This window comes from Giraffa tippelskirchi, chromosome 13, assembly GCF_054371585.1.
Source record: "Giraffa tippelskirchi isolate mGirTip1 chromosome 13, T2T-mGirTip1v1.2.pri, whole genome shotgun sequence".
Taxonomy (NCBI): Eukaryota; Metazoa; Chordata; class Mammalia; order Artiodactyla; family Giraffidae; genus Giraffa; species Giraffa tippelskirchi.
In genome coordinates, this window is record NC_137287.1 from 59,060,312 (window position 1) to 59,074,011 (window position 13,700).

The window sequence follows — 13,700 nt, forward strand, 5'->3', positions numbered from 1 at the left end:
TCAGTTCTAGGAACATATTCTAATTAAATAGATAAATAATCATAGATATGTGCAAAGATGCAGTCATGAGGTTTTTCAACAAAGCAGTTAGTAAATGTGAAAAAACACCAATGCCCAAAATGTCCAAAACACATGAGTGATTTAAAAGATTATAGTGTACACTGTATTTGTCATTGTTGTTGTTTAGTTGCTCAGTCATGTCCAACTCTTTGCGACCGACCCCTTGGACGGCAGCACACCAGGCTTCCCTATCCTTTACCATCTCCCAGATTTGCTCAAACTCATGTCCATTGAGTTGATAATGCTATCCAAACGTCTCATCCTCTGTTGTCCCCTGCTCCTTCTGCCTTCATCTTTCCCAGCATCAAGGTCTTTTCCAGTGAGTTGGCTCTTCGTATCAGGTGGCCAAAAGATTGGAGCTTCAGCTTCAGCATCAATTCTTCCAGTGAATATTCAGGGTTGATTTCCTTTAGGATTGACTGGTTGGATCTCCTTGCAGTCCAAGGGACTCTCAAGAGTCTTCTCCAACACCATCGTTCAAAAGCATCAATTCTTCAGTGCTCAGCTTTCTTTATGGTTCAACTCTCACATCCATACGTGACCACTGGAAAAATCATAGCTTTGACTATATGGACCTTTGTCAGCAAAGTAACGTCTCTGCTTTTTAATGCACTGTCTAGGTTGGTCATAGCTTTTATTCCAAGGAGCAAGCATCTTTTAATTTCATGGCTGCAGTCACCATCCACAGTGATTTTGGAACCCAAGAAAATAAAATCTGTCACTGTTTCCATTGTTTCCCCATCTATTTGCCATGAAATGATGGGACTGGATGCCATGATCTTAGTTTTTTGAATGCTGATTTTAAAGCCATCTTTTTCACTCTCTTCTTTCACCTTCATCAAGAGGCTTTTTAGTTCTTCTTCATATTTGTCATTATGGGATAATATTTTATTTATTATATAGTTATCACATATTAATATTATCATGGAAATACTTTCATCAAAAAGTTTTCATGAACTAAGCACTAGAAGTATGGTATGACTGTATTTTTGAAATACCTAAATTATTTGCTCCTCTAAGACAACTATAATTGACATTGCCTATATGGTATTTTGCTTTTTTAAATGCATTTTAGATAAAATTGAACTGAAATATAGAGCCTAAACTCATGGTGAAGAAGAGAAAGGAGATTTCAACATGTGGCATGCTGGAAAAGAAAAATTTAGCAATGGGCCAAGAGTGTCTTAAAAGAGGAGAATTCAGCTTGAAAGTGATTTTTATAAAAAAGTCACCAGATACTGGAATCAGTAATAAGTTGCAGCTAAAGAATTAGAATAAGTTTGCACATGGTCTAAGAAAATATGGCAGGAGTAGGTAATGAACAAGATCTGAAGACCAAGGAAATCAACACGTTCACTATAAATTTATATTGACTTCTGGATTGGAAAGGCAGTCATGAAATAGAAAAGCTAATCAGAAGAACAAAAATGGATTCTTGGACTGGGAGGAAACAGAATTTTTGAGGAAGTGAAAATGGGGTACCTGTTGAACCTCTGAATTAGAAGTGAGCAAACTATGACCTACCATTTTTGTTGTACAACCCCTGAACAAATGATTTTTAAAGATTGAAAAATACCAAGAAAATATTATTTCTTCATACTTCATGAGAACATGAGATTCAAATTTCAGTGTCAGTAAAGATTTTTGGGGACACTGCTGTGCTCATTTGTTTACATATTACCAGGACTGCTTTCATACCACAAGAGAGAGTTAAGGAGTAATAGAATATGGCACATAAAACTTAAAATATTGATATCTGGGCTCCCTGAAGAGAGTTTTCTGACCTCTGATTTAAAAACCAAAGAAGACATGAATGAACAGGCAAATATTTGGGAAGGAAATTAGATGAAGATTCCTTGCTTGAAGTCAAGAGTAAAAGAGAATCAGAAAAGTTAAATAATTGCTATTCATGGTTTAGAAGATTTAGAAGATTGAAACTTTTGTTCATATCTAGCCTAATCATCAGTTAATACCTGAGCAGCTCCATTCCACCTCAATGCCACAATCAATCCTGCATTGTCTCAAGGGTCTGTTGGTTCTACCCTTCCTATAAAACTCTGATATAATAGAAGTTGTCTCTAACTAGCTCAAATGGAAAGTTAAATTTTTTAGAACATCATAAAGTGGGCTTACGGAAGTGAAGTTTAACTGGACCCTATAGGAATTAGAAACCCCTGATGCTGGGAAAGATTGAGGGCAGGAGGAGAAGGGGGTGACAGAGGTTGAGACAATTGGATGGCATCATCGACATGTGTTTGAGTAAACTCCAGGAGATTAGTGAAAGACAGGGAAGCCTGGCATGCTGCAGTCCATGTGGTCACAAAGAGTTGGACATGACTGAGCAATTAAACAACCATAACAACAACTGGATTCTGAGGGTCCCACTTTCTCCATGGGTCTCTGTCTTGCTTATCTTCCTCCTCTCATTGAAGACTGTCTTTTCTTGCTTAATCTCTAACTTTCACGTAGTTTAAGGTGACAGCCAACTCATTATTTCTAACATAACCTCTCTACCTAAAATCCTGCACACAAAAAAAATCCTGCACCAAAACTTGACAGTCCTGCAATCCTCCTCTTTCAGATACTGGGGAGAGAATAATATGCCTCATCTTAGCAAGCTGATTGATTACATTGGCAAACATGTGATCCAAATGTGGCAAAGCTCTAATCCCATCAACTGTACTGTGGTGGGTGACTTACATAGCCTACTTCATACTCACTAGGGCCTTACTTTGGAGAAAGCAATGGCACCCCACTCCAGTACTCTTGCCTGGAAAATCCCATGGATGGAGGAGCCTGGTAGGCTACAGTCCATGGGGTCACTAAGAATTGGACACGACTGAGCGACTTCACTTTCACTTTTCCCTTTCATGCACTGGAGAAGGAAATGGCAATCCACTCCAGTATTCTTGCCTGGAGAATCCCAGGGACGGCGGAGCCTGGTGGGTTGCCGTCTATGGGGTCGCACAGAGTCGGACACTACTGAAGCGACTTAGCAGCAGCAGGGTCTTACTTTGGGTGAACAATGATAATTAAAATGAGAAAATTGCAAAGAGTGTGTTCCATATTCATATATAGAGAGACTTTTCCTCTTCTAAGAAGTGCAATCTGATTTAGATGCTTTTTCTCTACACTTCCAGAGCATCTTGTTTCTATTTCAATCCTGGGCAAATTTATTAACAAGTTGCACCTTTATTATTTGAGTCTTCCCTAATAATAATGTGTTCTAATAATAATGTGTTCAACAAATTAACATTGAAAAGATTAATTAGTATACATGAATAACAATCACTTGTGGGATCAAACACAAGCAAGGTTGATGGGGTAGATGAGAGACTGGCCTTCTGAATGGGAAAATTAAATATATTAGTTGTGAGCCCCGAGTCCTTTGTAAATCCTAGATTATATATATTCCCAATTTTATAAAAGAAAAGTTAGTGCAGACAAAAAAAAATTTATAAGTTAAATTATCCCATTGGGAATATAAAGCTGATTCACTATTTAAAATTCAATAATTATTTACCATAATAACAGAGTTAAAGGAAAAGAACTCATCTGAATATGTTTTGAAAATCTCTCAGCAAACCAGAAATAGGGAATATCCTTCACCTGATAAAGGGCATTTATTTTAAAAACAATCTATAGCTAACATATACTTAATGGGGAAATACTGAACAGTTTCTTCTAAGATCGGGAACAGGACAAAAACTCCTCTTAACACTTCTATTCAACATCAAACTGGGAGTCTTAGACAGTGTAATAAGGCATTTTAAAAAGTTCTAAAATAATCTACAAAACAGAACAAGTGATTTTAGAGAAGTCACAGGGCATAAGGTCAATATATAAAAATCAATAGCATTAATCTCTCAGTTGTGTCCAACTCTGTGCAATCCCATGGACTGTAGCCCACCAGTCTCCTCTGTCGTGGAATATTCCAAGCAAGAATACTGGAGTGGGTTGCCATTTCCTCCTCCAGGGGATCTTTCTGACTCAGGGATCAGACCCGAATCTCCAGCACTGGCAGGTGAGTTCTTTACAACCGAACCAACTGGGAAGCCCATTGAAAAATTGGAATTCATTAATTTCAAAGTTATATTTACAATAGCACCAAAACAAAGTAAAACTTAGGTATAAATCTAAAAAATATGTGTAGAATCTGTGTGCTGAAAAGTATACAACACCAATTAAAGAAATCAAAGAAGAAGACCTAAATAATTGTAGAGACATACCTTAAGAAACAGAAGACTCAATATTGTTAAAATGCCAGTTTTTACCAGACTGAGGACTTGGTTTAACTCAATACCAATCAAAATGCTACTAGGGCTTTTTGTGAATACCATGAGCTAATTCTAAAATTTTTGTAGAAAGGCAAAGAAATTAAAATAGTGTAAACAACTTCCGACAGAGAATTGGTCTGCAGAATACATGGGGAACTCTCAAAATTCAATAAGAAAACATCAAACAAAAATCCCAGTTTAAAAAAATGGGTAAAATATTTTAACAGATACTTCACCAAAGAAGATAAACAGATGACAAATGAGCTCATAAGCAGATGCTCAAAATCATTAGTCATTTGGGAAATATACATTAAAACCAAAGTAAGATACCATTATAAACATATTAAAGTGGCTTTTATCAAGAAACACTGACAATACCAAATGCTGACAAAGATTTCGAGCAAGGGGAACTCTATACACTGATGGTGGAAATGCAGAATGGTACAGCAGCTTTAGAAAGTAGCTTGACACTTTCTCATAAATCTAAACATACACTTGCTATATGAAGTGATGCTACTTCTTAAAATTTACCCTAGCAAAATGAAAACTTATGTTCTGACGCATATACAAAAATAAATCAGCGTGAGGTGAGTATCACTCAGAGCATCTTAATGTGTCAATGTTCAAATTTGATCAGAGTGAAAAAAAGAAAATATGTAAAGAGATAACTGATAGGAACATATTTGACTTCAGAAATTCCTTAAAAATAAATCTGTGTGAGACCTAAAGGATGAGAAGAATGGGGAGTTATTGTTTAATGCATACTAAGTCACTTCAGTTGTGTTCAACTCTTTGAGACCCTATGGACCATAGCCTGTCAGGCTCCTTTGTCCATGGGATTCTCCCGGCAAGAATACTGGAGCGGGTTGCCATTTCCTCCTCCAAGGTATTGTTAAATAGGTACACAGTTTCAGTTTTACAAGATGACATGAGTTAATGGAGATGGGTGGTGGTTATGGTTGCAGAACATTATAAATGTATATTGTACCAGGAACTGTACACTTAGAAAATAGTTAAGATAGTTTTATGTTTTGTGTATTTTACCACAATAAAAATGTTAAAACAATATTCAAAGATACTAACAATAAAATATTAAAATCTCAAAAAAATTTTAAAAATAAACATATCAATTTCTTTTCACTCAGTATAGCAGAAAACAAAGTTATACTGCTTTAGCCTAGTCATTTAGATATACATCATTGGTAAAGCAGATTTAATTAAAAATTCCTGATCTTTCATTTCAATTACATCATAATATTGTGAGGGTTCAGTTCAGTTCAGTCACTCAGTTGTGTCCAGCTCTTTGAGACCCCATGGACTGCAGCACACCAGGCCTCCCTGTCCATCACCAACTCCTGGAGCTTGCTCAAACTCATGTCCATCAAGTTGGTGATGCCATCCAACCATCTCATCTTCTGTCGTCCTCTTTGCCTCCTGCCTTCAATCTATCCCAGCATCAGGGTCTTTTCCAAAGAGTCAGTTCTTTACATCAGGTGGCCAAAGTATTGTGAGGGTAGCCTCCTGCATATTTCAGTAACAATGAGGCCAAGAGTTTGGTCATTATTAGAGAAATGTGCACTGATTGAGACATCTTTGTCCCTTTCAAGAATATAATTTTAATATAATGCATAATTTTTTAAGAATTTATGAATACTGTGACCTGTACCCTAGCTAGTTTTTGCAGAACTGATTATGTTTCACCTGCTAGTCACCTCAGGAGGTTACTACAATGGTTTGCTTTACTGTGTATCTGTTATTAGGGTTGACAAGGCTAATACCCCACCATGGGTTCTTTCCCTGACCATGAGAGATTATAAAATGACACCAGCCGATTTCACGTCTTTAAATATGCTGGTATTGTTATTTTCTTTCCCAAACAGTTGACTGGATAAAAATTCCCAAAACCCTACTCAGGTTCCTATAAGGCAGTGAAATGGAATTTGTTCTCCCTCCACCCCATCTAATGCTCTTCTTCTTTTTAATGGTGAAACTATCCTGGGTACTGTTTCTCTATTTATAGCTCAGACAATTTAACTCCAGGCAGGTGGTTCTACTGAAAGATAAACAGACTTGTAAAAAACCCCCACTGGTTCATAAATGGTCAGCTGTGCTGACATAGCAGGCTGCAGGTGACTAAACCCATCTGGGAATGTTGGTCATTTACCACACAGTACTGGGAATCCCACAGTGTCTTTGGCCAAAGGACAGCTGATTCTCAGCATTTTTATCTCTAAGAAAAAAAGCAAAATCAGTGGTCATATAAACTGGTTAAAAGTATAAGGTGTGTATCAGCAGCACCTAATATACCAAAATCCAAAAAGTAACATCATTACTACCTTTTCCTAACGTGCTTGTTGATTGTGGAGGATATTTTAGAGGATCTTGTTAAACATTCTTGTCTTTGAAAATGTGGTTTGGTCCAGCTGGAGTAGCCTTAGGCATCCTTCCTGCCTTCTCCCTTACATTTTTTTCTATCTTTCCCCATGCATGGAGTGAGATCTGTTACATGAAGAGAGTAGATAAAGAATGAGAGGAATTTCTCTTTCAGGAGTATATTTCTGCGTGGTGGTAGTTTAGTCGCTAAGTCATGTCTGACTCTTGCAACCCCATGGACTGTTGCCCACCAGGTTCTTCTGTCAGTGGGATTTTCCAGGCAAGAGTACTGGGGAGGGTTGCCATTTCCTTCTCCAGGGGATCTTCCCAACCCAGGGATTGAACCCAGGTCTCCTGCACTGCAGGCAGATTCTTGACTGACTGAGCTATGACAGCTCTCTATTTAGGGATTTCTGTATACCCTCTTTCAACTTCTCATTCCCACCATGGTCTCATTGGATTTTATGCCATCCAGTTAATGAATTCATGTTGTATCTTCTTACCTCCTAGCTAATTAAGTCTACCATGATAGTATGAGCTATTCTTTTGGTCACAAATGCATTCTTATATATATATATATATATATATACATATATATATATATATATATATGTGTGTGTGTGTGTGTGTGTGTGTGTGTATGTATATATATATATATACACACATATAATTGACATATAACATTAGTTTTTAGGTGTACAGCATAATGATTCAGTATTTGTATATATTGAGCAGTGTTCACGATAAATCTAGTTAACATCTGGCATCACAGATAGTTACCCAACAATTTTTTTGGTGTGATGAGACCATTTCAGATCTATTTTCTTAGTGACTTTCACATTAAAAATACAGCATTATTAACTATAGTCACCATGCTGTACATTACATCCCTGAGTTATTCTATATCTGGAAGTCTGTACCTTTTGACTACCTTCATCTATTTCCAATCCCTACCACCCCCTGCCTCTAGCAACCACCAATCTGTCACTCTGTTCTCTTTATCTGTGTGCTTGCTATTTTTTTTTTTTTTTTGGTAAGATTCCACATATAAGTGAGATCATATGGTATTTGTCTGTATTTATCTATCTTATTTCAATTGGATAATGCTCTCAGGGTACATCCATGTTGACGCAAGTGCCAGATTTCATGCTTTCTTATGGCTGAGTAATATTCCATTGATTACATATATCACATTTTCTTTATCCATTCATCCAGCAATGGACACTTACATTGTTTCTTTGTCTTGGCTGTTGTGAATAATGCTGAAACAAATATGTGGGTGCAAATATCATTTCAAGTTAGTGTTTTTGTCTTCAAATCATACCCAGAAGTGGAATTGCTGGATCAGATGGTAGTGCTATTTTTAATTTTTAAGGTACCTCCACACAGTTTTCCATAGTGACTGCACCTTACATTCCCATCAGGATGAATAGCCACGCACCAAATTCTAAAGGCTGTATTTATCCATCCTGGTAAAAATACAACATTTGACATGGCAACTTTTTTGGATAAGTATGATTGGTTAATTTTATGTGATCATACACAATGGTTTATGGTGGGGCAATACCAGTAAATTAAATTTTTGTGATGGGGAACACCATCCCTACATACTTTCACTATAAGGGTATTGTTGTTGTTCAGTCTCCCAGTCATGTCCAACTCTTTGTGACCCCGTGGACTACAGCACACCAGGCCTCCCTGTCCCTCACCATCTCCCGAAGTTTGCCCAAGTTCATGTCCATTGCATTGGTGATGCCATCCAGCCATCTCATTCTCTTGATACTCTCTTTTCCTTCTGCCCTCAGTCTTTCCCAGCATCAGGGTCTTTTCCAATGAGTCAGCTGTTCGCATCAGATGACCAAAATACTGGAGCTTCTGTATCAGTCCTTCCAATGAGTATTCAGGGTTGATTTCCCTTAAGATTGACTGGTTTGATCTCCTTGTTGTCCAAGGGACTTTCAGGAGTCTTCTCCAGCACCACAGTTCCAAGGCATCAATTCTTTGGCGTTCTGCCTTCTTTACAGTCCAACTCTCACAACTGTATATGACCACTGGGAAGACCATAGCCTTGACTGTACGGACCTTTGTCAGCAGAGTAATGTCTCTGCTTTTCAACACACTGTCTAGGTTTGTCATAGCTTTCTTGCCAAGAAGCAAACATCTTCTGATCTCATGGCTACAGTCACCCTCTGCATTGATTTTAGAGAGCAAGAAGAGGAACTCTGTCACTACTTCCACCTTTTCCTCTTCTATTTGCCATGAAGTGATGGGGCCCGATGCCATGATCTTAGTTTTAACATTTAGTTTTAAGCCAGCTCTTTCACTCTCCTTGTTCATCCTCATCAAGAAGCTCTTTAGTTCCTCTTTGCTTTCTGCCATTAGAGTGGTATCATCAGCATAACTGAGGTTGTGGATGTTTCTCCTGCCTATCTTGATTCCAGCTTGTAACTCATCCAGTCCGGCATTTCTTATGAGGAGGACCATGATGACATTTTGTATCAGTGTCAATTCAGATCATCTATCCAACAAGGCTCAAATGATCTTGGTATTCCCCTTTCCTGAGTATATGCTATTAAATGGCCTTAGAAGAAGATTGAGGAATGTGCACCTGTAACCATGTATACTTTCTGTGACATTTCAGAAATGTGGCACTTCTGTTGGGGGCCAGGTTCACTTTCAATAGATGGGCTCTGGGTCTGTGAATTTGCTTAGGTCTGGAATGGAAGGAAGGTGTCATGATTTTCCATAGCAGCAGTTGACATCTGCCTTCTGTTTCTTTGCTCTTGATCTCTTGTCATTGTTATAAAATCAAGTCGTATCCTTGCTGCTGGCCTAGTTATCTCACACCATAGGTCTTTGCAAGTCAAGACCCCCTGGTTGTCATTCTAGTTTTGCTCTATATTACACTGTTTATATCCAACTTACTTCCAATGGTTAAATGCTGTTACTTGGGTTTGAATATTCTAGAACCCCCTTATCTCAAAAGCACAAGGAAACCCAGTTTCAAAGCAGCTTCTTCCACTGTCAAGATGGACTTACAGACAACAGTCCCCATTAAACTTCCTCCACATATAAAATGAGATTGGCAATCAAAAGAGGCTGATGTTTGTTTTACAAAAATAAGAGTAAAATACTTGACAGCCTAAGGAGAAAGCGGTTCATTGTCCATTACAGAACGAGTTGGGAGCACTTCTAATCCATGTCTGGCATAATGAAGAGAAAGGCTCTTAACATATGCTCCCCACTGAAACCGTGAAGAAGTTACTTCTTACTATCTCTCTTCATTTGCTAGCTGAAGAATCCCATTTTCCTTCCCAAGTAGCATCTAACTGGTAGCGTATATGGCGATAAAATTGGTTAGGTATGGAGCGTGAGTGCAGTTTCAGTACTGAATTTATTTAATCTAGGACATTTCTTCTTGTACATGTAAGTGTAACTTAAACAAATCAATTCAATCTGATTAAACTCACTTTACATGGTTAATGTACCATGGACACTCTTTCTCCTCTGGTGCTTTTCCCAAAGATCACAGGAAGAACATTTAGATGTTCGTCTTGCATGTCACCCCAAAGCAAACAAAATCCAATAGATTCAAAAGGAAACATTGCATTAAATTAATTTGGTTTCAAGTTCAAAGACTCATCATGTATGATAAACAAAACCAAAGGAAATGATGAGATGCAGTGTCACATTTCATTTAATATCTAAATCCACTCAGAACAAGGTAGTATTTAATTCACTGTCGCCTCACTGTGTACTCATATGGCACAGATCCTTGGGGAAAGAAAAAAGCTCCAGGAACTCAGAGTTGGCAAATATAATGTGAAGTTATAAATGATTTAGAGCTGCAGTTCTCAACATTGGTTGCACTTTAGAATCACTAGGGGAGCTAGTACAATTCCCAGTTCTCTGGCCTCACCTCGGACTAATTAATTCAGGACTTCTGTGGTTAAGACCCAGGCAATAATATTTTTTAAACCTCCCCAGATAATCCCAATGTGTAAGTAAGCCTGACATCCTCTGATTTGGAAAATGGTTCTCAAAGGTTGACATGGCTCAAATCGTGTAAAAGTCTTATTAAGACTCAGATTACTGGTCCATACCAAGAGTTTCTCAATCAGTAGGTCTAGAATTTGCATTTCCAACAAGTTAAGGAAATGGCAACCCACTCCAGTCTTCTTACTTAGAGAATTCCATGGACAGAGGAGCCTGGTGGGCGGCAGTCCATGGGATCACAAAGAGTCGGACACAACTGAGCAATTTCACTTTCTTTCTTTCTTTCTCAGTTGATGTTCTTGCCATTGGTCTAGGAACCACACTTTGAGAACCACAATTAGGTGTTTTTTTTTCCCTGTGTTATCTTCTGGGAGCTTTATAGATTTGTGTTTTACATTTAGGTGTATGATCTAGTTTATGTTCATTTGGTGAAGACTGTAGTGTCTTTGTCTCAATCCATTGTATGTAGATGTCTACCTGTCCTAGTACCATTTGCGAAAAGCGCCATCTTTGTTTTATAGTACTGCCTTTGCTCTTTTATCAAGCAGCTGACTGTGTTTATTTGGTCTTTGTGTATACTCTCTATTCTGTTCCCTTGATCTATTTGTTTCTTCCTTTGCATATACCACAATCTCAATTACTGTAACTTTTATAGAAAGTCTTGTAGTCAAGTGGTGTCTATTCCCTAACTTGGTTCTTTTCCTTCAACATTGTCTTTAGTATTCTAAGTCTTTTTCCTAACAATATAAACTTTAGTATCAGTTTATCAATATCCACAAAATAATGGGATTTTTATTGGGAGAGAATTGAGACTATAGGTCAAGTTGGGGAGAACTGATACCTTGAAAATACTGTCTTTCTATCCACTAACATGAGCTCTCTCTTCATTTATTTTTTTGATTGTGTTTAGATATTTTGTTCACATTTTTGTAGTTTTCCTCATATAGATCATAGTTTGTTAGGTTTATACCAAAGTATCCCCAGGTGGCACAGTGGTAAAGAATCCACCTACCAATGCTTGAGACACAAAAGACACAAGTTCAATCCCTTGGTTGGAAAGATCCCTTGAAGTAGGAAATTGCAACCCACTTTAGTATTCTTGCCTGGAAAATTCCATGGACAGAGAAGCCTGGCAGACTACGGTTCATGGGGTGCCACAGAGTCAGACATGACTGAGCACACAGAGATTTCATTTTTTGAGGGATGCTAGTATAATTGGCAATGTGTTTCTAATTTAAAAATATACATGTTCATTACTTGTATACAGAAAAACAATTGACTTGCATTTTAACCTTGCATCTTGCAAACTTGCTAAAATTGTAAATTAGTTACGAATTTTGTCAGTTCGTTTTTATTTTCCATATAGGTGATCATGTAATATGTGAACAAAGACAGTTTTAGTCTTTCTTCCCAATTTGTATGCCTTTTATTTCCTATTCTTGTCTTAATGCATTAGCTTGGACTTCTAGTATGAGGTTGAAAAGCAGTGGTAAAAGGAAAAATCCTTGGCTTGTTCCTAATGTTAGTAGGGAAGCTTCAAATTTCTCACCATTAAATCTAATAGTTCCTTAGTCCAAGCTCCTACTGCTTGCTGCACAACAGGCCAATAAATCAAGAAATGAGTTATTGGGGCAAGGGATATCAACTTTATTCAGAATGCCACCAAGCCCAGAAGATAGTGGACTCTTACCCCCAAAGAGCCATCTTGCCCAAGTTAGAATTCAAGCTTCTTTTATACTAAAAGGGGAGAGTATAAAGTCAAGCATTTCCTGTTTTTAGTCAGCCTCCAGAGGGGATGTGTTCATTTCTTCCTCCCTGCAGTCATTGACAGGTGGGGCTGGCCTTTAGATTTTCTCTGAGCTTAAAAGGTATTTTAGCTTAATGCTCATTGCCTGGGAAGCAGAGTTCCCACTGATGGGCCATTATGTATAGTTTAAGCTTATACACAACATCCCTTTAGTGACTGAATTGTTTTATAAGAGAATACAAAAGGTTGTTCCCCATTACAGATCCCCACTTTCAATGTCCATTCTACAGTCTTATGGGAAAAGGGACAAGACTACCCTGTTGAAAAGAGGTAACGAATATTCCTTAGAATCTTTAGTCAGTCCTTTTTTATCTACAACTATTTGAACCCAATTTCAACTGTTTGAAACCTCTTAGCACTTCACTGTCTAATTCGTAACTGAACTTGGGGTTTTTTGTTTCAGTTACCAATACATATACTAAATTCCTGTGCTTTTTATTTGGACAAAATTAAACAAATCAGTTGACTCTTCTGAGGCTACAGTGGAATTACTTCAGTTGGATAGGAGGACCTGTTGCAGGCAAACCCACGTTCAGAAGTTAGTATAATGCCAAGGATCTTTCCAAGGTGGTGGTAGTGGTGAAGAAACTGCCTGCCAATTCAAGAGACATAAGAGACATGGGTACGATCCTTGGGTCAGGAAGATTCCCTGGAGAAGGAAATGGCAATCCACTACAGTATTCTTGCCTAGAGAATCCCATGGACAGAGGAACCTGGTGGGCTATAGTCCATAGGGTCACAAAGAGTTAGACAAGACTGAAGCAACTTAGCATGCACACATGCACGTGTAGTGCCCAAAGATTTAATATAATTTAGCATCTGCTAGGTCTTTTTGCATTTATAGATTCTCCTGCCTGAGAAGACACCTGGAATGGCCTTTACCATACAATATTTTAAGGAGGCCTAACTTAATCCTGCTTCTGGGAGCCACTGATCTGTAGCAGGCCAACTGGCAAGGCCTTATCCCAAGTTAAATTAATCTCTTAATACTTTAGTGACATCCCTTTTGAAGGTATGAGTCCTCCCAGATGAATGTAGATGAATGTAATTTTAATGTCTTCATCCAAATCAGGGGATGATTTCCCTAATGGAGGGCTTTAACTGCTTCAGAAAGTTTCTGCCCAGGTAGGATTTGTTTCCACTCATCCTGAAAATACTTTGGCCACCTGAATAGAAGAGTTGACTCA